Genomic DNA, 27,033 nt, shown 5'->3' on the forward strand with positions numbered 1-27,033 from the left:
CTAACTGTGTTCACAGGAACATCTCTTAAGATAGTAAAATGAGAAAAGAAGATCATGTGAATCTTTTCCTACAGTCAACAACAACAACAAATACTTTTAAATAAATATAAAATACACATTTAAAATGCTCTAGAGAAGAATGACGGAAAATTCTCTTTTTTTTTTTGAAGCCATAATCACAATAATACCCAAATCAGACTAAGGTAGTACAAAAAATAAAGACTAAAAACAATTCTCACTTCTGAGTAAACACCAATATGAAGAGTTTTAAATAAAATAATATTAAATAGAATTTATCCATAAACTAAAAGAAGGATTAGACAAATGGAATTCAGCAGGAATGAAAAACAGTAATGCTCTCAGGCATCTTTCTTCCCCTGATGTAAAGATTATGATTTATTTTATGATTATGATTTAATGCTTATGTGCCTATGTTGTTTCACCATTAAACATATTAAGTTGATTTTGAGATATATTTGACAAACTATGCAATATAAATATTTTTTCAAAATTTAGCTTAATGTGACAATTCAAAAATCAAGTACAGAGGTTGAATTTCTAAATGCCTTACTGTTGTCTGATAATTTTCTCCTTTCCAATCAATCTATGAAATGTGGTATTAATTTCCTTACATTAAATGATCCTGAGAAGAAATAGGTTATGACATCCTATTATTTTGTTACATTGATGAATGAGATGTATTAATTTTAACTTGGAAATTTTTACATTTATGATAACATGTATCACTGAACCTTAAATAAATTTATGCTGGCTATCTCAGATTTATAATTCACTTTTATGAATCATGAATGAATTTTTAAAAAATCTCTTTCTCTCTCTTCATGCTCTTGATCACTGTGTATAGCAAAACAGTTATTTGTTTTGGAAAATATCTTAAGAATGAACCGGTAAAGTTGTATGGAACCAGAACCTTTTTGGGGACAATTTTTTGACAATATTTAAATTCTCTTCCATTATCACTGGTCGGCGAAGGCTAGCTATTTCTTGAGTTAGTACTTTTTTTTTTTGGTACTTTATATTTTTTAAAGAAATTTTCAACTCTGATACTCTCAATTTATTATACATAATGACTTTCTACATAATATTTTGTTATAATCATAACTGTCATTCCACCGATATTACATTATTTGGTTCCACATTTGCTGTATTTGTGTTCTGCCTTCCTTTAATAGCACAGCTGTCTGACATTCCCCCCACCCCAACTAAAAAGAAGAAAATTCTTTGACTTATTTATATTCTTTTTGCCTGTTTTCTTTTTCAACAATTTCTGCTTTTATCTCGGTTTTGGTTTTTTTTTTTTTTTTTTTGCTTTTCCTTATACTTTTGTTGGTATTATTTTTCTAGTGTCAAACATTTAACATGAAGAATTTGTCTCTGAGCACCCACAGCTCTAGTCTCATGATATAGGCTTGATTTGGAATATTCATATCATCTTATTAATACCCTACATTTATGTTTGTTTGTTTGTTTGTTTGCTTGTTTTGGCCCTGGTTACATAGATACAATTTATTTCAAGTTGCCAAATTATATGGAAACGTATAACTGAAACATGACGTAAAGTAGAACCTGGAGTCCTCATCTGGCACATCTGTAAGCTGGTGAGGGGAGAAAACAGTTTCACAGAGAGATATAAAGAATCGAATCAGAAATCTACATTAAATCGCAACATCTCCAGGCCATAATGATAATTAACATTCCACCATGTTAATAAAATCAAGAGATGACTACCATTTACTAAGTGCTTATTCTTGGCCTCAAGGTTTCATAATTTGCACACTGACACAAAGCAAGTAGATGTCCAAGCCAAGATTAAAAACCCTATCAGGTTGAGTCTCACCAATGCTTTATTTCTTTTTTAAGATTTTATTTATTTATTTGACAGAGAGTTAGATCACAAGTAGGCAGAGAGGCAGGCAGAGAGAGAGGGGGAAGCAGGCTCCCCGCTGAGCAGAGAGCCCTATGCAGGGCTCAATCCGAGGACCCTGAGACCATGACCTGAGCCCAAGGCAGAGGCTTAACCCACTGAGCCACCCAGGCGCCCACTCATCAATGCTTTAAAACAGGACACTTGGGGGCGCCTGGGTGGCTCAGTGGGTTGAGCCGCTGCCTTCGGCTCAGGTCATGATCTCAGGGTCCTGGGATCGAGTCCTGCATCGGGCTCTCTGCTCAGCAGGGAGCCTGCTTCCCTCTCTCTCTCTCTCTTTCTCTGCCTGCCTCTCCGTCTACTTGTGATCTCTCTCTGTCAAATAAATAAAATCTTTAAAAAAAATAAAAATAAAACAGGACACTTGGATGTTTCCCTAAGACTTGGATTCAGATTCCAGTGCTGCCTGAAGAGCGAAGTCTGGTTGATGAAACGTCTAGTTATGTAAACAAAAATGCTATGTGTAGTTAACCAAAGAGTTGGAATTGCTGTTCAGACTTCTGATAATGCCCACAAGGTTCAGGAAAGAAAACTCCCAGATCAGCTATTGACACATGACAGAGACAGAGCGGTGGGGGAAGAACGTGTTTTCATCGTTGTCATGAAAATGGATGTAGCCCAAAGACTACTTTTTTAAAAAACTTCTGAGTCATCATGTCTTTCAAAATCCTCTCTCTATATATAGTTATATCCCAGTATAAGCTGACAGTAATTTTCACATTTTCAATGCCTTTTTGCCTCCAATAGGACAGATAATACAAATTTTAGTTATATAAGCAAAATCATCTCTATCATGACTTCAACTCTAATAACCCACCAGCAGTGAATATTAACTAAACAATTTACTCCTCCACCTCCCACACATACTGCTTACCTCAAAGCAAAGGATTAGCCACAAAACTTGCTATGTAAATTCTTGCCTGATGATGGATTTTATATATTTGAAAACCCTTTCACACGACAGCTGATAAATGCATCTCCTGACCACCTACACATTTACCACCCTACACATTTACCAATCATGTTAAAACCAATAATTAAAGATAATAAAGAATAATAAAGACACATTAACCACATGACATTAGAGGTCAAGCCCTTGGAAAGTGGTAAGGATTCTGCTGACTCCAAAGTTTGGTTTTTGTTTTCCCTGATCAGTTCACATCTCGGGTGTGCACTGAGCTTATTACAGATTTTCATTCCGAAAAGTCAATATCCAAGGGCATATTTTAAATTAATCAAACCTGTTTCTGAGAGATAAGCTAAATTAGTTCTTTAAAAGGAGAATGTGAAATGCAAACTTATGTATTTGTCATTATATTTAGCTTCGAGAAATAGCCTTACATAACCCCAAAGTGGATTTAAATAATGACTAAAACCCAATGTCAAGTTTGAAGTTGATATTAAATCTCTTAAAAGAACACACTGCTATAATTTTCCAAAGTCACAGATTGCACTATGTTTCCAATTGTTTCATGCATTTACATCATAATTTAAATTATGAGAGTGATGTTAAGTCAGTAAACACCCATGTGTACTATGGATAAAGAAAGGGAATGTAAGATAGTTTGTCTACCCAGGGAGTAAAGTTCTTGCTGAGGATGGAAGACTTAGTCACATGGAAACAGTCATAGATAAAAGAAAATTATATGGACATGACTCAAAATTCGTAGTTTCTAAAAGATCTGCTCTGCCCTTACCATCCCTGAGGTATCTGCTTGCCTCTGCCCCTTTTGATCATGGCCTAAAGCCTGGCTCCTTTTGGTCTAACTGCAGCCTAGAGAAATCTTAAATAGAGGTACATTTTCATTACCAAATGGGAGGCTTCCATTATCCCTTGAGAGTCATTATAATAAAAGATTAATACATAAGCCTAAGTAGCCTATAAAAAAGAAGAGCTTCGGGGGCACCTGGGAGGCTCAGTCAGCTGAGCGTCTGACTCTTGATTTCAGTCAGGTCATGATCTCAGGGTCACGAGATCGAGTCCCCCCACCCCCCTCCATTGGGTAGACATTCTCTCTCCCTCTCCCTCTGCCCTTCCCCCCTCCCAAATAAATAAATAAGTAAATAATTCTCTAAAAAAAGAGAAAACAAGAAAGGTATCTGGAGCCATTTCAGTTGGTAGCAAACTTCCCTCAGCAAATAGCCTAAAACCTTTAGCTATCCATGATCTATTAACCAGGAGGAATTGAGGATTTCTAGGCTCCAGTTCCCTTGAAGGAAGATATTTTTTTATCTTAGTTGTCTCAGTGCCCACTGAAATAATTAGCACATGCTAGACTTTCAATATCCTCTTGCTTGTTTGCTTAAAAAAAAAAGATGAAAGAATGAATGAATGAAAAGTATCTTTTTTAAACAGTGTTATAAAAAACTAATTAGTGTTATATAAAACTAATTAGTTTGGGTAGTTTGACTAAGTTTGGGTAAAGTGTCTTTTGATTCTTCTAAATAAACAAAAGGCTGCATTTAAAGTTGTAATCTATAAAGTTATTTTCAATGCTGGCCTTTGATAGTGGGTTGTACTATAGATCAACAAATTCTTAAATATCAAAGCAATGATGTCAAAAGACTGCTATCTTCTTTGGGCTTTGTATGTACAAATACAGGGACTAGATAATTTTTTTTTTGCAAATATAATAAGGGTGATTCTAATTGGTGAAAAAAAATCTCCTAACTTAAGTAAAGAAAGGCCATTATTTCTGGCCTTGCCCTCCGATTTCCAGATATCATACTCCTATTGAAGTTATCATGTCTAGAGCAGCAATCTCTCACCTTTGGAATTTAGGGTTGGCAATGAAATAGATGTCTTCATAAATATGAAAATATAAGATACCACTTACAATATTCTTGATCTTTGATAACAAAAGTAGTCCCTGATGAGAGAGCTGTCTCACAAAATAGAAGAGGCTTTGTAGTCTGAAATGAGACTAACTCCTAGTTGGTCGAGTGAAATTAAAACATGGATTAATGATCACAGATATGCCATAGGCTGAATGTTTGTCTCCCCCAAAATTCATAAATTGAAGCCTAATCCCCAGTGTGACAGTATTTTGGAGGTGGGGCCTTTAGGAAATGATTAGGTCATGAGGGTGCAGCTCTCACGAATGGGGTCAGTGCCTTTATAAAAGAGACACCAGAAAGTTCCCTTGCTCCTTCTGCCGTGTGAAGACTCACTGAGAAGACGGCTTTCACCAGATACCGAATCTGCTGGTGCCTTGATCTGAGCCTTCCTACTCTCCAGAACTGTGAGAAATAAAGGTCTGACATTTAGGCCACCTAGTACAGGATCTATGGTATTTGTTACAACAGCCTGAACAGACGGATACATAAGATATATAAAGATTCCCAAAGCAGTGAGGTGAGTATAGATAATCCCTCCTTGTTGATACAATACATCCAAAGCTCATTTTTTTTGTTGCTCCGTCTCAGCATCCTGTGTGAGCTCCCCCTCCGTAATGAGGATGGCCCTCACACATGAGCTCTGGGCAGCGCCATTGTGGACGAACCGGTATCACAGAAAAACACTGTGAGCAGTTGCCACCTGGAAACCTGGACATTCTGAAAATGTGTCATCACAGCAGTCATTTTCATGGAGGTTGCTATGGTTCCTGTGCAACGCTTTCTCCTTTCTCTATAGCTGGATGATTGTAGTTAATCAATGGCAAGCCACAGTATAATCATTTTCTCTTCAGAGAACACGAGGAAAAAGAACTCCAAGCTTGGAGTCTCCTGCTCAATGTCATTGCTGACAGTTACTTTTTCGGCTACAAGAGAAGGGTATGTTCTTATTCTAAATGAAGAGCATAAAAGGAAAGCTGAGAGAAAATGGAAATCACTTTCCAATCCAGGCTAGCCCTTTGGAAAGCACCAGAAGAGCTGTTCTCCCAAATGATCCTCCCAGAATATACATTTTTTAATTAGGATGCTCATCCAAGAGGATGTGAGGAAGAAGTAGTCCCTCCCCACAAAAAAATTTGGAATTCTCTCATTGCCTCCACAGGGTATCTGGCCAGTGAGAAGCCATAGTGAGGGCTTTCCTCGGCTTTACCTAGAGTTAATCACTGGTTCAGGTGTGACATTTTGTTGGGTATTATTTGGAGGAAAAAAACCACTACTCCACAGGATGGCAACAAATAAAATATGCAAAAGAATCCTATTAAGAGAAGCAGAGAAACAGAGAATTATCATAAGGAAAACCTCAAAAGAGGCTTAGGAGATCATTCAGAAAGGTGAGTGTTCAAAACCTGGCATGAAATTCCCTTTCTCATCCCAAGAGTGAATTGGGTATAATTTAAGCTTGTCACACTCATTAGATTGCTGGTGTCTTTAATGCATTTAAAATTTAGGGTAGATATTGGCCAGAGGACAGACAAGACACAGACTTTTGCCATCTTCATATAGAGTCTATCCTGTTCCCTCTCCGCTCAGAAAGTGGGAACAGGGCAAGTCACAGGTCATGGGGTCTTCCTGGAAGTAGTTCTAGATTTCTAGACTGCAGCGTCAGAGCGATGAGCCGTGGGAATTACCAAGAAAGAAGGCAAGGCTCATATGGGAGAAACTTTGCTTTTGCATGATGAAAGATTTATACGACATTTTTCTAACTGTGAAAAACACAGAAACCTAAAGCTTAGTTAATTTCCTGTTTATATTCAGTAAGAAGCCGTCAAGGCGGGAGATCAGGGGGCACATCACTCCCAATAGGTCTGAGATGAAAGGAGGTATTTAATTCAATCTGTAGGAGTTTAGTTCATTTATTTTTTTCACAGTTAGTTCACATTTGAGAACAGACCCATTTTGAGGTAGACATAGCTCTCTACAATAGGGCTGTGTTCCTTGCCTAGGCAAAGGCAAAGAGAAATTTAGAGCCGGTAGACACTGTCAGACACATAACAAAAACAACAGACTTCAGGTTTCAAAAGACAATGTAGATTTAGTGTGAATATTGCTTTCTCCTTGATATCTCTTATTTTATTATTTTTAATTTTTTTAAAGATTATATGAGCAGGAAGGCTAATGTGGGACTCAATTCCAGGACCCTGAGATCATGACCTGAGCCAAAAGCAGACACTTAACTGACTGAGCTACCCAGGCACCCCCTAATTTCTCTTATCTTAAAATAAAAATAAAATATAGATAATTGAAAATTTTATTACTTCAGGAAAGAATATTAAGCTGTTAGGAATTAAGACTGCCTTTGGCTTTAGTTACTACCATTAAATCCATAAACCTACAACTAAATGTACTACTTCTAGATTTGCAAATATGGTATGAATCCTTGATTTATATAAGAAAAGGGGATTTTTCTCCTTCTTGGCTCATTGGGCAAGCTGAGAACTCATCAGACTCTGCAGAAGTGAATTTCTGTTCACAATACTTCCTTTGAGTGCTAAAACCATACAACTTTTCCAAATTGAGATTCCCTTCAAAAGTGTGCCGGGTCCTTTTCTAGAACACGTAGTCCATTCATTTTGAGGTCTGCCCTCTTTCGAGCACTTTTGATGAAAATACGCAGGATGCACCAGAAGTTCAAGTTCACTTGTGAAACTCAAATTTGAGAATTTTTTCAGTAATAAAAGTCAGCTGGCATGTGTTCCTTTCAAAGCGTGCACCTCAGAAAGGCTGCACACTCAAGGAACTTCTCCCAAAGGAATGTAAGATGGTGAATATCATTCACCCTTCTGCTTGGGGTTTTTGGTATTTGTTTTGCATTACCTTTGAGACTACTTCCATTATATTTACTTTTTGGTCTGCTTAGAAGGACAATACCTACTTACTATAGAATATTTAGCAAATATAATAAAATTTCAAAATGAGCACAAAACGTTATTTATAATCACACCACCTCTCAGGTTAATGTGTGGTATATTTCCTTTACAATTTTATACACTCACACACATACATATATCCAGAACACACACATATACAATTAACTCTACTCATGCCTATTTATATAAACTATATATATGACTATATATCCCCTTTTCACACTTATTTAATACCGTGAACATTTACTCATATCACTAAATATCCTTTAAGATATGTTTTTTTAACAGCCACATAATTTTCTAACATGATTGTGCCAAAATTTAACCATTGCCCTTTTGTAACATTTAAAATTTTTTATTTTTTTTCTTTTATTGTAAATAAATGCTCTACTGAACATCCTGATACACAACTATCTATTCACATCTCTAATCCAGTCAGTAATAGTTATAATAAGGGGTATGAAAGGATCAAAAGAAAGAACATTCTGGAGACTCTTTTTACTTTCATCTGCATAATCTTGCTTCATTCATTTTGAGAGGTATGATAATTGTCGGTCTCGCCAATAGTTTGTGAATGCTTCCTCACCCCATCTTCACTAGTGATGAGTAATATCATTTGAACATTTTTACAGCTTGACTTTTTGAAAAATTCTAACTGACACTGAAATATCCATTTCTTGGATTATTGGCATAGTTGAACAGTCTTTGCAATCTTTTTAAATATTTTATTTATTTATTTGAGAGAGAGGGAGCACAAATGGGGGGCAGGGAGTGGGGACAGAGGGACAAACAGACTTCCAGCTAAATGCTAATCTGGGGGCGCCTGGGTGCTCAGAGTGTTAAGTCTCTGCCTTCAGCTCAGGTCATGATCCCAGGGTTCTTGGATCGAGCCCCACATCGGGCTCTCTGCTCAGCAGGGAGCCAGCTTCCCCCTGCCCTCTGCCGCCTGCCTCTCTGCCTACTTGTGATCTCTGTCAAATAAATTTTAAAAATCTAAAAAAAATTAATTAAAAAATTTTTTTAATTAAAACAAAACAAAGCAAAACAAAAAACGCTAATCTGGCAGCCAGATTCCCAGCTCGATCCCAGGACCCTGCAATCAAGACCTGAGGTGAAACCAAGAGTCACTTGCTTAACTGACTGAGCCACCTAGGTGCCCCTCTTTGCAATTTAATTAATTAATTAATTAATTAATTAATGTCTTTTATTAATACATTATTAATTAATATATCTTTTTCCTTCATGAATTATTTGGCCATAACTCTTCACTTTTTACTGTTTGACTTTGTTCTAACTATAGGACACTTTCTAGTAAGGATATTAACCCTTTGTCTGCCATAACTATCTCAACTGTTTTATTTTTGACACTAGCCCTTTAGTTTTTAAGAATATTGATGTAAATAATTTTATATCATTAGTTTCAAAAAGTTTGTCCTTGGGTGCCTGGGTGGCTCAGTGGGTGAAAGCCTCTGACTTCAGCTCAGGTCATGATCTCAGGGTCCTGGGATCAAGTCCTGCATCGGGCTCTCTGCTCACTGGGGAGCCTGCTTCCCCCTCTCTCTCTGCCTGCCTCTGCCTACTTGTGATCTCTGTCTGTCAAATAAATAAAATCTTTAAAAAAAAAAAAAGTTTGTCCTTTGTGATTTCTCTAATCACTTTTAAGCTTGGAAAGCTTTTTTACACACCGATAGCTAATGGAGTTTGAGCCTGAGGTTATTTCATTTTACATTTTCTCTCTTGAATACATCTAGACTTTTTTTTATTATAAGATGAAAAGAAACACCTAATCTAACTTGCTGACTAAGGAAAGACCTTACTAATGTACTGGGCTCACCGGTATTTCCTGACTATTCCTTCCCTTATCCATTGAGTTATGCTATCACTTTTATCATATATTATTTATATCCTGAGATTTCTTTCTGTGTGAAGTATTATGCTCTGTTGATCTGTGTCCTTATAAACCCATTCATTCGAGGCAATGGGGATAAAGCAGTAAGTAACACACACCGGAATCCCTCCCCTTGTGAGGTTTCCATTCTGGCATGGGGTGGGGAGGAGATAAACAAACACAAGATCCTTAAGTAAAATGCACATTATGCAAGGTAGTAATGAGTGCTATGAAGAGAAAAATAAAGCAAAGAAAAAGGGCAGGAGTTTGTATGTGAAGGAAGATAGCGCTTACTAGCTTGCTGCCGTCAGACATGAGTTGTCACTGCCCACCTGATGGAAGGACATAAAATAATCTTGAAACATGGAAGACTCATGTCTTGGGTAATATCAGAGAATGCTCTAGTGGTGAGGGCAGTGCCCAGACTAGTTCTATAGTAAAATAAGATTGATTTGTGCATGAACATACTATTTTATTCTTATTTGACATTTATGGGCAGATAGAATCTTTTCCCCTAGGACTGATTATACAATCATTTCAGTTGCTGCTGGATTTTATTACCACTTGGACAGTGCCCTATAAACAGCTCTTGACTGACCAAAGGAAAAAAAAAAAAACAACTTCCTGGTTTATGGATAGCAGTTCCCAGGTGATCAGACAGCATCCTATTTGGAAGGCTGCTACTCTGATCAATGAAGGCAAAAATAAGCCCAGAGGGGTGACTTGCATGACTTGCATGTTTTCTCCAAGTTTAGGTTTTTAATCAACTCATGGGCAATGGGCAATGGCCTGTCCATATGGTTAGCAGAAGGGCAGCGAAACACTGGGCTATTAAAGGATGCCTACGTGAGGAACAGATCTGTGGAGCTCACTCTGGAAATTGGAGGGTTGCATTAAAGTAAGACATGTTAACGCCCCTCAGAAGAACCCCCTTTCAGGGTCGAAAGTAATTTGAGCTGGCAAGTCGATGTCCCAGTGTGCTCACTTGAGAGGCCACCTGGTTTCATGAAATGAGTGGACGTTGCAGGGCTATAGCAATGCAGGGATGAATTGATGCGATGGAGTGACTGTGTCCTCTAATTCATACGTTGAAATCCTGACCACCGGTGTAATCAGTTTAAGAGGTGCAGCCTTTGGGAGGTGATTAGGTCATCAGGGTAGAATACTCATGAGTGGGATTAGTACTCTTCTAAGAAAGACCTCAAAGAGTGCTCTCATCTCTTTGTGCCTTGAGAAGCTGGGCAGTCTGCAACCTAGAAGAGGTCCTTCCCAGCATTGAACTTGAACTTTCCTTGGCTAAGGAAATTTGAGGCAAGGCTATGTGTGTCATTTCAAGAGGAAAGCCTTTAAGGAGTAGGGGTGATTCACAGTGACCCTTTGCTTTGCAATAGACCATAGGGGCAGTAGAGGGCAGGTCCTCCGTGTGGAGCAGAGACCCCAGCTGGCACTGTGAGTGTGTACTGTGAATGAGAAATAAAGCTCAGTTTTAAAGTCAGTGGAATTTAAGAATCCGATATTGCTGCAGCAACCTAATCTACACTGAGGAATACAGTTGGCAATATTACATCGAGACCTAGTGACCGATGACTCCACTTTTGGTAACTGAGTGGCCACACAGGGGAACAAAAGCAAAAGCTAATGACAATACAATTTACAAAATAAATCTAGGGTACTGAAGGGCCACCAGGAAAAAACAAAACAAAAAAAACCATGAATTGAGGGGGCAGGGCATACTGCTCAAGGAAGTCAAAAGAGATACTAGCCTGTTTTACGGCTGCTGTGATAGAAAGAGCTGACGAAATCTCACATAATTCAGTTTCACATAATTTTCACAATCCTTAAACCAATTGTTGTCTGGTAGCGCTTAGTTCTATCCCTGCCTTACTGAGCTCTCTTCTAGCTGACCTGGAGCTATAATCCTGAAAACTACATTTCCCAGGTTCTCTTGCCACTGGGCTAATGATTGGGCTCCACCAAAAGAAAGTGCTCGTAGAAGATTGGAAGGTAGAAGAAAAGAAGACGTTGTTTTGTGCCTGGCTTGAGCAGTAATAGCATGTGGCTTCAGGAAACCTCATGATGTACTTCAGGTAGAAAAGGGAGGATCCCAAGATGAAGTCATAACTAACAAGAGAAAAGAACATGTTAAAAAAGTGGATAAATATTTTTTAAGAGTTTTTTTATTTATTCATTTGAGAGAGAGAGAGAAAGAACATGTGAGAGCCTGAGCTGGGGGCAGGGTCAGAGGAAGAGGAAGTAGAGGATTCCCTGCCGAGCAGGGAACTGAACTCCTGGCGCCATACCTGGACCCCAGGATCATGACCTGAGCCACAGACAGACGCTTAACCAACTGAGCCACCCAGGTGGATAAATATTAACTCTAAGACAATAATAATATCTAATTTGTTTTGTAAGATACTTAAGAGCAATAGTACAGAAGTGGGAAGTAGGCTACTAGACCTTCAAGCATTATAAAGTCTTTGTATGGTTTGGAGAAAGATAATGAAAAGACACTGATTACTCTTAGAGTTAGGGTACATGTTAAAATTTCCAGGGTAACCATTAGTGATAGAGAAAGGGGTTTCGTGATTTCCAGCCTGATAAGGGAAAAAAGCGGAGTGAGAAAAATAACAATAAAATCAATTTTTTTAAAAAGCAGAGTGGGCCCATCCAGCTAAGTGAGATAAATCAGAGAAAGACAAGTGCTATCATGATATCACTTAAATGTGGAAGTTAAAAAAGCCAAACTCTTAAAAACAGAGAGTAAAATAGTGTTTATCAGGGGATAAACTATGCGGAGAAGGGTAAGACAGAAGTTTAGGGGTACAAAGTTGCAACAAGTAGTAAATAAGCTCTAATGCACAGAATAACGAACATAGACAATAATACACTCCTGTACTCATCAAACTTGCTAAGAGAGTATAACTTAATTATTCCAACCACTAAAAAGAAAGGATAATTATATAATGTGATAGAGGTGCTATCATGGCAATCATATTACAACATATAAATGTATCAAATAAACATGTAGTATTCCTTAATTTTACATAACAGTATATGTCAAAAATATTTAATAAATTAAAAAAAGAAAAAAGCAGAGGGGGCAGAGGTCAAGGCTAAAAGAAAAGGAAGTAAATAGAAAGTCAGAATAAATCGAAAACACAAAGTAAAATGGAAGAAATAAGACTAACAATATCAATAATACAATTAAGCACATAGAGTTCTGCTATTAAAAAGCAAAAATTGTCAGACTGGATAAAAATGACCTAACTATAGGCTCTTTACAAGAGATACCCCAAAACAAAAGGCAAAATTGAAAAAAAAAAAGATATAATTGGAAAACACTAACAAAAAATCTGAAGTTGTCTTTTAATCACATGGAATAGACTTTAGGGCAAAAAGATCTATAACAATAAGGAGAGACACTAATAGTGAAAAATCCTTACATTCCCCAGGAAAACTAACAGTTCTAAACATGTATATGCTTATTAACATAGATTCAATGTCCGTAAAGTAAAAAAGAAAAATTCACATAATAGAGATTAACACATCTCTTTCAGTAACGATAGATTAAGCAATCTGAAATTTAGTAAATATATAGAAGGAGCCTATAATTAGTAAGCTTGAACCAATGAACATATTCAAATGTCACATGCAATATTTAGAGTGCCTACCTGCTAAAATTGCTGGTGAATAGGCCACTACCTAAGTTTCCATAAATTTAAAGAACTGATCTTGGGGTGCCTGGGTGACCCAGTGGGTTAAAGCCTCTGCCTCCGGCTCAGGGCATGATCCCAGGGTCCTGGGATCCAGTCCCGCATCGGACTCTCTGCTCAGCAGGGAGCCTGCTTCCCTTCCTCTCTCTCTGCCTGCCTCTCTGCCTGTTTGTGATCTCTGTCTGTCAAGTAAGTGAATAAAATCTTAAAAAAAAAAAAGAACCGATCTTGTATAGCTCTTGCTTGAGAAACAATGCAATTAACCTAGAACTTGAAAAAAATATATAACTGGAGAAAATCCACACATGTAAGAATTTAGAACTCATGCACTTCTAAGGGAGTTTCTAAAGAAATCAGACAAATATGGAAGAAACATTTAGAGATTATCATGTCTACAAACACTGTGCCAAACCTCCTCTCCTGTCCAAATATGACCATTCACCACGCAGCATAAATCATTATATGGCTATTTAACTTTGGGCCCCTTTCAATAGAATCTGATTATCTCATTAAAAGATGGGCCTGAAGATTCATAGACCATGTGTGTGTGCATGCTCATACAGCTTTGTGTGTGTGTGTGTGTGTGCGTGTGTGTGTGTACTTGCACACATGTGTGTGAGGTCTATTAGAATGAAAATTTTATACATATGTGCAAAAAATCTTGTTAGTGTCTGTAAACTAGTGTCAAGATTTGTAGAAGAGAACTTAAAGATCATTTGGGGTTTTTTAATTTCCTCTAATTTTCAAGTTTAGCTATTTCTAGTATGTGAAATCCATTCCTCCATTGTAGTCAAAACTCTTCTGGCCAACAGACATCTCGTGTGTCCATACCAATGAAGACTATAATTTGACTTATGTGAGCGGTGTAAAGCAGTAAAATATTAAAACAGATCTGTCAAGGAGCAGTTTGAAATGTTCAAGGATCTTTATGGAACCAGAGAGAAGACCCTCGAAGCAAGAGTGGTCCTTCCTGATAACTGGTCAGCTGTGACTTCCCCACGCATGCACCAAAGGAGTTCGCTCGGGCACAAATCTGGGATGCTGACTTCCCCACAGACGCGCTGTGCGCACTAGCCGATGGGCTTGCACAAAGCATTTATGCCCTCATTTCAGACTGAAAAGTACATACATCTGGCCCTGTTACGCTTGACTGGTACGAGCTTGTGGCATATGAACCACCGAGGAATAGATTTACGGACACTATTAACCAAGACCAAAATGTGCCACTCTATTTCACTGGCTTAAAATAACAGCTCCTGTTTTTCTAAAATGTAGCTGTCTTAATAGTATAGTATTAGCATTTCAATATCAGTTAAAGATCCAGAAAAGGTAACAATAACGTTTTGACTGCAGATTGATGTAAAACATGAAAGCAATGACCAAATAGAGAAATAACTCAAATTTCATGAATAATGTGATTTGTAAGCAAATAACTCACAAACCAGTTCTTTGTGTAATACGTGTGTATCTGTTTTCTAGCAAACTGAAAAAATGAATTCACAAATTTTAAGTGGATAATTTAAAAGGTACCTAAGGACATTTGAATTTGAGAGAGAACCATTTTTTTTTTAAAGATTTCATTTATTTATTTGACAGAGAGAGAGAGAGGGAACACAAGCAGGGGGAGTGGCAGAGGGAGAAGCAGGTGCCCCGCTGAGGAGGCAGCCCAATGCGGGGCTCGATCCCAGGACCCTGGGATCATGGCCTGAGCTGAAGGCAGACACTTAACAACTGAGCCACCTGGGCGCCCCTAGAGAGAGCCATTTTTGAGCAGTGGTTTCATGATGCAAAATAAAGAGCCTCTACTGGATATGTTGAGAGTGTCTGTGAGCAGATACGGTCCCACCTGCTAAGGGATATAAAGAGACACAACATACAATGTGTGCTTCCAAAGACCATACAATCCAGAAAAAAAATTATAAATGCAATGAAGGCTTATACCAGGATTAAATCAGCAAGAATGAAGAGAAGACAATGGTTGTAGAAATATTTTGTGGGCAGAATTTGAAAAACTTGGAGACTCATCGGATGTGGAGGAAGGTAAGTATAATAAACAGATTATGTATGATGGGTAACATCATTAACAGGAGGAAGACCAAAGAGGATCACGGTTGGGTAGAAGGCACGATAGTTGTGCTTTCATGCTTACATAGTTTAGGGGCTCCTACCACGAGTAAAGTATCTGAAGTCGTGAGGGAAAAGGAGGGCTTTTTAATAATGGCTTATTAGGGGTGCCTGGGTGGCTCACTTGCTTATGGTCTGCTTTCAGCTCAAGTCATGATCCCAGGCTCCTGGAATCAAGTCGGACATCGGGCTCTTTGCTCGGCAGGAAGCCTGCTTCTCCCTCTGCCTGCTGCTCCCCCTGCTTGTGCTCCCTCTCTATCTCTTTCTCTGACAAATAAATAAGATCTTTAAAAAAATTAAAAAACAACAACAACAACAATGGCTTATTGGAGCAAAGATTGGGAGCAAGAGTGACTATTTCTTAACTCTTCCATAGCCCAGCTGGTGAGAAAAAAAAAGATGGTGACTCCCTGTGCCTCAGCCCTGGTAAGCCCAGAGCAGGGGGAGCAGGAGTGGGGAAGGCATCATCGTTATTGTGCCTCCAAAAAGGGAGCCGTTTGATTCTGAACATTAATTTAAATTGTCTCTGATTATGTTGTTGCATATCACACTACATATTGATCAACAAATTTGGAGTTGAAAGTTTCTACTTTTCTTCACCTCCAGAAATTTTCAAAAATACCTGAGCTTTGTCTTGGAGAAAAATTAGTTTGAGTATACAGCATTCATGAAATGGTTGAAGGTATAATTTCAAATCAGTGAGGAAGCAAATGGTTCAAATGATCAAATCCTACTAACTTGTTATGCACTATGCATAGAATTATAAGATCAAAAAGGCAGACTTTGCATTAAAAACTACCCTTTGATTTGTTGTAAATGGCCATGTCAGTCACTAACTATGAATTACCAAGAATCAAGGATTATATCTGATGAAATTTATCTTCACAGAGCTTAGTCTAGAATCAAGGGCATGAGAACTTATAAACATTTATTGATAAATGAGAAATAGTTTGAGAAGTCATTTAATATCATAAAAGATTTCTATTGCAAATTGAGATTGGAAGAAATGTGGTAAGTCATCAGGACAATAAGTTCTACTCACTTATTCTAAGTCACAACTTTGTCCACTTAGACATTATCACTGATAGTCTGTGGCAAGTCAAAGAGAGAGAAAGTCTGGGCCACTAGGTCACTATTCACGTTCATCGTTTTAGTTTCTGGGTTCACATCTCTCATCCTTTTACATAGATCCTGAATTTCAAAGTGTCAGGAGGGGGGTCAGGTGTTCCAAAACACTCCACGAATGGATTCATCCCCATTCATAGATTGATGGATTTCAATCTAACTGATCGATTTCCATGTAGATCCAAAGCTGTTATGAGACTTGTCTTGCTCCCCTAGCCACTACCAAGCAACAGAAGAATACCCAAAACATGAAACCTGTCAAGCTTGAGACTAAAGCCAGACCGCTCTGTTGACCATGACCCTGTCTGCACAAGTGTGGAGATGAGTTTGGTCCAGTGTTTCCCCACTAGCTGGTAAAGGAAGAGACATTTTTTAAAAATGGTATAGTGTGTCACCAGGATCCTGAGTTAACCTTTTGAGGATTTTTGCATATGTCCATGTTCTGAAGTCAAAGAGCTTAATTTGAGCAAATTTATAATCTGGAATGACAAGTAAATGTATTCAATTATGAATTCATTCATAATGATGTCATTTTCATCTTGTCAATTCCATGAAATGTATACTGACTTAAAAAAAATACCTCATAGGCCTGCATCTCATCAGAAAATACAAAAGTAGTTTAAAAAAACACATTTTTCAAATACTGGGCCACAGTTAACCTTCTGTTCACTCTAAATCAAACTGATGAACTAATGAGATGATCAGGCTTGCTTGTGCACTAAACTCAGGAAAGAGGCTCGGACATTGTCATATTCTAATGTTTGAGCTAACCGCATTTCTGATTGTGCTACCTCTTAAGTCCAGTATATGTGAAAAGAAGAATATGAAGGAAACTAAAGAAATTGAATCTCTCATAAAGCAGTAATAAGAAACTGGGTAAAGATTTGGTCGGGAAAAGCCATTCCCTCTAAGATAGAGGTGCGCTATGTGTGGTCTATTCAAGAATCAGGTGGGTTTATTACCCACTGCTTCTTAGCCATTGTGTCTGCTTCCCACTCTCACCCGGAGTGGATGTAGAATTTTGTTACCCTTTCATTTTAAATGCTTCTTGGAAAGCTACTGCACAGAAGTGCCTCAACTTTTTCCAAATTCCACAAAATTTTTGTGAGTTGTCCACAACTAAATACATGGCCCCTGGAAGTGGAAAATCTGTCTTCAAGAGATTCTCAAAAGCATTGCTCAGAATGGAGACTTAGGAGTTTGGATATCCATGTAATTTTTTTCTGGAAGAATGTATGCAGACCAGTAAAGGGAGAATTAGTAAGTGCAGTTGTAAATGAGGTAGTAACAGTAATAGTAATATTGAACCTCCGCTGAGTGCTTACTCTGCACAGGCATTGTTGGAAACACTTTCTATATTACTTTATTTGATCTCACAGCAACCTCATGAAGGGTGAGCTATTTTTAATCACCATTTTACTGAGACGCAAAGGGCTTAAGTCACGTACACAAGGCCACGTAGTTCGGAGAACATAATGCTCTCTCTCTCCATTATCAACCTGTAGCGCTAAGTTATTCTCTGAGATGTCTTAAAAATACACTGTTTACCCTTAATGTTACAACGTCATTGGTCTTTAATCATAACATCCTACATCTCATCTGTTCTTTGCATTGGATTACTCTACTGTTTAATGTTTATGGGCTATATGCAAATCTCTTCCAATAGTCATATTTCCATAGTCATATTTCTGAACTCATCCATTATTGTATACTCCCCAGTTAAGCATTTGGTCTTGTGTTGAATCTTGTATTTAATAGTAGGATCAATTTAACAATGGAAATACTGACCTTAAAACAAAAACTATCCAGGGTGCCCGGGTGGCTCAGGTGGTTAAGCATCTGACTCTAGATTTTGACTCAGGTCAAAATCTAAAAGGTTGTGAGATCAAGCCCCCCAGTCAGGCCACGCACTGGGTGTGGAAACTGCTTAGGAGTCAGTCTCTCCTTCTGCTTGCCCCCCCGCACCCCCCATTTTCGGTCTCTCTCTAAAAAAGGAAAAAACAAAACAATATAACCCCCTCCCCCAAACTATGATCTGCAGCTCTTATCTCTGCTTATTCAGAGTTTTAGGTGGATGACTAGATATCTATCCTTCTTATGACCACATTGCGATGAATGAAAAACCCATTTGTTTGCAATGCAATACGTTTAATTTCCATTTCTTTTGGATATCTTAAGGACCCTCGTGCCCTTCCTCCAGCGCAGCAAGCACATCAAGGCTGTCAAAAGGCTACAGCCACAGCCGTCCCTGGCAGCGTATCTTCAGAGCCCAGATTAAGTTTACTTGATATCTTTGAGTCCGCTGACCTCCTGCAATAATAGTAGAGAAAGATTCAGTTTAAAGCTTAGCTTTTCCACCAGGAACTGCTTGGAATTCAGTCACTTAATCTTTACTGCCCCCCCCACCACTTCCTCTTAAATATTGAAAAGCAATATAAATCCATTTTAAATCAGGTCAAATGTTTCTCCTGGAAATGAGAAACGCTCCCCAGAGGCTATTCTTTCTTTCTAGAATGTGGACAATGTATCAGGAGAGATCCTTAGCGCTAAAATGCACTGGACACCATTATGGATTTCCCACGTAATAAATTGTGCTAATTTGTATGCCATTAATGGAGCAATAGGAACAAAGGCAAGCGTATTAATGGAAAGGAGGCTCCAGCAATTAAGGCATTTGAGGTGAGCAGCTGCGCCTGTGTCTGGGCTGGGGATATTTACATATAGGCAGGCTTTGGAGAAATTAGGTTGGCTTCTTGCCAGCAAAAGGGACCCAGACCCGTGACCCAGGTGGCTAGGCTTATTCGTACTATCACCTTTGAGTGTCACCCTGAGTTCGAAGAGAGAAGCAGAGGATCAAACTGGAGTTTTGGGACCCACAGTCTGATGGCGACCCTCTCTCTCTCTCCCATCCAAAGCTCTAGGTCCAAGAAGCCAGAAAGCTACATTGGCGTTGGGTCGCTTTTCTGCTCTGAACCACAAGGGACTGATCTGAGAATACCCCAGACTCAGTGGCGGAGAAAAGCCATTTGATTCTAGTTCATTTTCATTAAGAAATATTTGATGAGGAGGAGAAAGGTAAGGATAAAAAAAACGCATTGTCACCTACAACAAAACCAAAAAGGCACCATATTGTTGTGCATCGTTCTTCAGTTTTACCCCGTGAGAAAGAAAATTCTGTTCTATAAGTCGTTAATATGACCTTATTGAACAGAGCCCACACAGAGACCTTAACAACTATCTGGGATAAGCTAAAAAGATAAATAAATCAGGCTTTCCATTTATTAATTCCATCATCTCTAAAGGATCGAGTCCAAGTGAACCCATAGTTGAGTGCATCTGGAGTTTCTCAGATCTTACACATCTCAGTCATTTTGTCTTGTCCTACCCCTCGTGCATGATCTGATCTCACCCTTACAGCAAACTTGGTAAGTCAGACACCAAGAGATGATAAGATAAGGAGATGGAGACAAGAAGAGGTTTGGTGACTTTTTCGAGGTCAGGCGGGCAGGTGTTGAGGTCTTGGGCCTCCCAAAACCAAGGCCAGCACCCTCATGGACTCACCAAGCTGTTCTAGTATTTTTAATACAGCTCATGCAATTTCAAGGCTATATTCGCACAGTAAGAAAAAGTCACTGAGAAAGCGTGGACATCCATAATTATGGTTTGCTGAACCCTCAGCACTCTGATCTTCTGAATTAATTCAACTCATTCTGAACTTCACAAAGGCACAAACTACACTTCCCTCGAATTTCCCTTCCTGGACTTCTGTGTGTGTTCCCTGGGATCGGGAGGGTGGGCACAGCACTCAGATCTTGTCACAAAGACTCCGGTGATTCCCATGCTCTTATTCTGACTCATATTTACAATCTACCCAGGCTTTAGTGGTAAAAAAATCTTCAAAGTCATTATTCTGAGCCTTCAAATAGACCTTGTCTTTCTTTTTTATCAATGGTTAACGATCCACATAAGTTTGCCTTTGGCTTTTCTTATTTTTTTTGGTTCTTCGTATTTTATAATGCACATAGCCTTGAGTAATTCAGGCTTATCCAAGGAAAAATTATTGGCCATTTGTCTCCTGGCCATCTATAAATCCTCTTCATCATCCCAGCTGCCTCTGTGTTTACCCCACATGTGCTTTCTGCTCTCTTTCTAACAAATATTCTTCACCTCATTTCACCCCCACTTCAGCCTTTGGTTTTATTGGTCAAATCTCAGCTTAGCAACTGTTGCTTATCTCAGCTTTCCTGGGCATATGTTCAGGACCTAAAGCAACACATGATAAAAAAAAAATGTGTTTTGGTCAGAGAACCATTGCTATATTTAGTATACAACTAAGCATATGCATGCATACATTATTTCTTCAGAACACTTTCTGTCAGAGATGCTAGTGGCATGAAAGCTTGAGTAATATTTCAAGAGTGATGCAACTTAGCAGCATGAGCTCTTATCCAGAAATCTGGGGGATCTCTCCAATGGATTAAGCTAGTGGTTTGATTTCAGGTCTATTACACTGTGCTTAAAGAAACTATATGTTGCTAACTGAATGTAATAAAAAATATATAAATAAGTAGATAAATTAAAATCCACAAAGCAGCAGCTGAGTGGGAAAACTCTCAGCTCCCGACCTCTTCTACCATAACGGCGGGATTGTTGCAGATTCCGAGAAGGCTGTCCCTTTGCTGGTTGAACAGAGCTGAACCCACAAGGCTTCCTACATCTTCCTCCTGTTAATTTGTGTTGGTCTGACCTCCTTGCTTCTAGGTCAGTGCCACTCTGTGCATGGCCTCTTATGAGCTAAGATCAGAAATTGAATGTAAACATTTAGAAACTCTAAAACAATTTTATGTCTATTCGTCTAGTAGCAATATATATATATATATGTATATATGCCTACATATATGCAATATATATATATATATATGCAATATATATATATATGCCTACACACACACATATACATATATGTAAGTTATTCCATTTTTAATTTTTAAAATTCTTTTTCTGGTAATTCATGATCTATTCTATTTTATTAAAACATTCACCTGTGATGGATTGGAATTTTGTTGTTAATGATCTTTTCCATGGTTTGAGAAACACAGTTCTGACCGGCCATAGGCAGGGCTCCCCTTGGCCCATCAAATTATCAAATTTTATATAGAACAATAACACCGGTGTGAGCAAGCATATGTAGAAACCTGCCCTTTCCTATGATTGCATATAATGCCATAGATATTCACAGGGTGTTTGCACAAGTGCCATGCCAAAGGAGAAAGTGGCTTGTTTGAGGAACTAAAAATGGTCCTGTCTGGGGCACCTGGGTGGCTCTGTCCATTAAGCATGCCTTTGGCTCAGGTCATGATCTCAGGGTCCTGGGATTGAGCCCTGGGTGGCAGGCTCTGCACTCAACGGGGAGTCTGCTTCTCCCTCTGCCCTTCCTGCTGCTTAGTGTGCTTTCTCTCTCTCTCTCTAATAAATATTCTTTTTTATTTCATTTTTTATTTTTCAATTTCATTTTTTTATTATGTTATGTTAATCACCATACAGTACTTCATTAGTTTTTGTTGTAGTGTTCTATGATTCATTGTTTGCATATAACACCCAGTGCTCCATGCAATCCGTGCTCTCCTTAATACCCACCACCAGGCTCACCCATCCCTTATTAAACATAGACATACCCTGCGATGTAGAAATTGCACTACTGGGTATTTACCCCAAAGATACAGATGTAGTGAAAAGAAGGGCTATATGAACCCCAATACTCACAGCAGCAATGTCTACAATAGCCAAACTGTGGAAGGAGCCGGGATGCCCTTCAGCATCAGACAAATGGATAAAGAAGATGTGGTCCATATACACCATGGAATATTAATCAGCCATCGGAAAGGATGAATACCCAACATTTGCATTAACATGGGTGGGAATAGAGGGGATTCTCCTAATAAATATTCTTTTAAAAATATCCCTTTTAGAAATAAGTATATAAATAAAGATGGTCCTGTCTGGCAAACACAGTTCAGGCAAGGCTTGAGGGGGTGGGTGGGAAAAGAGTAGCAAGGATGATGGTTGCCTACACGAGGCTACTAATTTCAGTGGGTATGGAGATGTATTGTGGAGATAAACACACAGGACCTGGTTATTGACAGAGGATGGGGATGAAGGAAAAGGAGGAAAGCCAAAGGGAGACTTCCAGGGTCTTCCACGAGCACAGGTTGCCCGACGGAGGCCTCCTCAACTGTGGGACAGCGTGGTTTTTATCAGCTGCATTGTTCACCTCTACCCAGCCAGTCAAGACAATGTGGAGCTTTGTCTTCTGCTGTGTGCAAAGGAAAACCATTTTTTTTCCCCATTTTTCAGGTATAAAATTCCATCGTAAGACCCACCATGCTTTTTCAAACATTATAGAGTAACGCTCCCTCTGTGGTTTGGGCGCCATCTTTCTGCCCAACCAAGAATGGCTGGTGGGAAGGAAAGGAAGTGCTGGAAGATGGGAGGAAGGCAGACCCGGACTCAAGCTCTAGATTCCTTTCAGATAATAGTACAATGAGCCAAGTCAGTTCCACTACCGCAGTTTTTTGTTTCTTTCACCTAACATGAGGATAAATATATAATCCTTAGTCTGCATCTTTATGGGCCAAACACCGCGTCATGTGGAGCATTTATTAGTGAACCAAACGGATGTAGCAGACAGCTGGCAGTCTAGAGGAATAATAACAAAAACATACAAGTAACAATTATATGATTTATTTGAGAGATAGAGAGAGAGAAAATGAGCAGGGAGAGGGGTGGGGAGAGAGGGAGAGGGATAGACGGAGAGGGAGAGGGATAGAGGGAGAGGGAGGAGCAGACTCGGCTCAGCAGGAACTCTGGGATGACGACCTGAGCCTCAGGAGACGCTTAGCCGACTAAGCCATCCAGGAGCCCTTGGAAGTGACATGTGAAATGAGGCCTGAAGAATAAGAAGCCGCCAATGATCCAGCAACAGAAAAAAACGGTGTTCCTGGAAGAAGGATCAGCAGGTACGAACACGGAGGGAACCAAGCCACATGTTTAAGCTGAAGGAGACGGTGTCACTAGCGGCAGCAAGAGAGGAGTGTGAGACCAGGATGGAAAACAATAGGAAAGTTAGAGATCATTTCTGCAGTTTTGACAGCCACCCAGATGGTGTAATACACTTGAGAAAAGTGAGGTTGAGACGTTTCACAATTTGACCAAAGACCTGGAGCCACCGGGTGCTGAGTCTGAGCACTGGATGGGGGCTGGCGGGTTCTGTATCCTTCCTGTTCCCCGTGCACTGCTGGCTCAGGAGCACCCATGATATGTGGTCTGGACTGTGGGACGGGTTCTTGTCATAGTGGGCAAGACCGGATGCTCGAGGGGCTGGCTCCCCGAAGGAATGTGTTCTTTGAGTTCATGCGAAGAAATGCACATGTGGCGCCCTACTCTTGGTGTCGGGAGCTTGTCTAGTGGGAAGAGGAAGTGAGGCCAGTGGTTCACAAAGAACATCTGGTATAAGAGAAAGAAGGATTAATAAAGTATGCTTGGGAAATCGGAGTGGGCTGGGCTGCCAAGGTATAGCTTTATCTGGAAGGGCTAGTGTTTCCCACTTGGGAATGCGCCAGTATGAGAGGACTGGCTTCACTTACCTGGCACTGGGCACAAAACCCACCATGTCGATTATTTAGCGTAATATAATTAAAGATAAATTATTGTCATGTTGACTCCAACTTTACAAAACGTCTTTTTTAATCTACAACTGAGGATGTGCCCTGATGCCTCTCCTCATCTGGCAGCACACCGACCCCAACGGGAGACACAATGTCATGAGAAACACAGGACGCCAGCCCGAGCAGGAGGCAGGAGTGTTGGAGGGAGCCTTGGTGCCCTGGCCTTTCCAAAGGAAGATGATGGCTGGCTCTGCTCCCCACTTGTCAGGACCCCAGCAGGCATCACCCGGGGGGGGAAGAAGGTAGAGATCTCAAGTCACTTTAAGAGCTTCAAGATAAATCTGCAATGTACGCTAAAATGTTAGTTTAATGACGATAGGGACTGCACCATATTCATGTATCATATTACATTCATATCTATATCCTGTTCAGTACTAGATCAGTACTCAGCATGTGGTAAACAACAAAATATTTAATGATAGGAGAGAGGGAGGGAGGAAGAGGGAAAGAAGGAAGGGAGGAAGGGAAGAGTGAGGTAGGGAGGAAGGAAGGTAAGAAGGAAGAAAACTCTGAGTTTCCTACAGTTTTCTAGTAGGAAACTCAGATTTCCTGGGTTGACACGTGTAGTCACTACTATTGCTTGAGTGACATTTGCTGATACAACGTAAACCAAGGGAAGCAAAGATGTTAGGGTGTTTATCACCGCTGCCACTGTGTCAGCTTAGAGCCGGGGATTCGGAAGACTTAAACTTTAGAGATGGTCTGCCATGAAAGCACGTGGTCTCCTCTACTCTTTGTTCAGAGAAAACAAAGACTGTAGCTCAGAGGAGGGTGCCTTAGCCAGACAACCCCACAGAGCCTGCTCTGAAGGAGATCACAGACTAGTAAGAGATCTACGGCTTATACAGAAGGTGCTGCCAACACAGCTGTCACGGGGGAAGAGGCTTAAGAGAGGTTCCCATAGAAAGGGCTGAGGGCTGTGTCTGACTGAGTAATGGACAAGGTCGCCTGAAAAGGAGACATCTGAGCCAGACCTGGAAAGATGGCAGTGATTTGAGTTTAATACCACAACTTAGCCCTTCCAGAGGCAGTCAGATTGTCAGAGAGATGGACCTCATCTTCCTCCCATCCAAGAGATGGCTGGAGTCATGGGGTAGACAGACTGTACCGGAAACTGCTTCAGACCCCCTGCCTGCTCATGTTCCTCCGTGTTCTCTAGTAGAGCTAGTAACAGTCACCCAATCCCTGAATCGGAATACAGCATCTGTCAACAGTTTACCCCTTTACAGCAATTAGCCCCCAAATCTCACCATCTTCTTGGTTAGGGTTCAAGAGCAGACATCAATGGCTGGGATGGGAACAGGCACAGAAGAAAAACAGTTCAACTCAACCCAGTTGTCTCAGCCAGTATCCTATGAAATCAAATCTCTCGTTTCCTTATGACCTGAAAAGTTCTGTGTCTTAATCACACACCAGATTAATGGGAACTTTCTCCAAACAGGGGTGGCAATTTGATACACAGTGCTAAGAGTCACTGGGGTAGTAAAAACAGGGAAGACAAGACCGCTTTGTAAAATGAAGTAAGTCAATTGCTCACCATCAAAGATCTGATAAGTCCTGGCATCTCTGTGACCCTTTGGATGGGCCACACCTTCTTAATGGGAAAATATGTTGCGTTTGGGTTCTACCAGGCTCCTGAGATTTTAAACCTCAAGCACGCTGTGTAGGGAAGCAATAAATGGGGGAATGGAAAGTCGGTTTTGCTTCTGGAGAAGGATGATGCGATGAGTCACTATTTAAATGAATCTGCCGAGCTTTGCAAAGTCTTAAAATGGACCATTTAATTGCGAATACGGAGTCCTTAACATTAGAGTGTCTGGAAGAAGATAATCTCTGAAGTGATGGGAGGGAGCCGCTGCCATGTGACACTGGGATGAGAGCAAGAGCTTAAGATGTGAGGAAGAAATCGGTGTATTGAATTCTGAAATAAATTGCAGCCATCAGGAGCTCTTCGCTGTGCCTGGGAATGACGCGTCAGGGAGAAAGGCGTTGTAAGTGCTTTCCTGAGAATGGTGGGCGGATTCTTTTCAGAAACTTTTAGGAAACGATCTTGACCAAAATAATGTCCTAGATGCAAAATCAATAGGAATGGATCATCTTAAGCCTCTTGCTTCTTTTCACCTTTTTTCCTGCTGGGAACTGTTTTCTCCAGTGTTTGATGACCTTCTTCAGGTAAATTAAATACAGGGTGAGTTTAAGGCTGTGATTCTCAAACAGGGTGACTTTGCGCCACCCCACTGCCACCCCAGGGGGACACCTGGCCACGTCTGGAGACATTTCTGGTTGTCACAAGTGAGAAGGTGCTACTAGCACTGAAAGAGTAGAAGCCAATTCAGGGCCAAACATCCCACAATGTACAGGACTGTGCTCCCAGCAAAGAATTTCAGCCCCAATGACAATAGCACTGAGGTTGAGAAACCCTTGTTCAAAGCCAGTTCTTTGTGTGTTTTCAAACTGCCCAAGTAAATCATGTTTGTAATGACTCCCAAGGCCAAAACAGAAGCTTCCAATTGTAGGTAATCCACACCTGTGATGTCTGTTTCTTGTAAATTTATGAAATATACATCTGCTCGCCCAAATCAGGAATCACACCACACTGCTGTTGCTATCTGTCCCGTGTAATTACTCTTAAATAAAATGATGATAATGTATCATAGAGTCGGATACCCCTTCCCCTGCAGAGCTACTTAACAAAACCCACAACACAGCAAAACACATCCTAGAGGTAATTCCCATATATTCAGGATTTTTT

The sequence above is a fragment of the Lutra lutra genome, chromosome 8 (genome assembly GCF_902655055.1).
Source record: "Lutra lutra chromosome 8, mLutLut1.2, whole genome shotgun sequence".
Classification (NCBI taxonomy): Eukaryota; Metazoa; Chordata; class Mammalia; order Carnivora; family Mustelidae; genus Lutra; species Lutra lutra.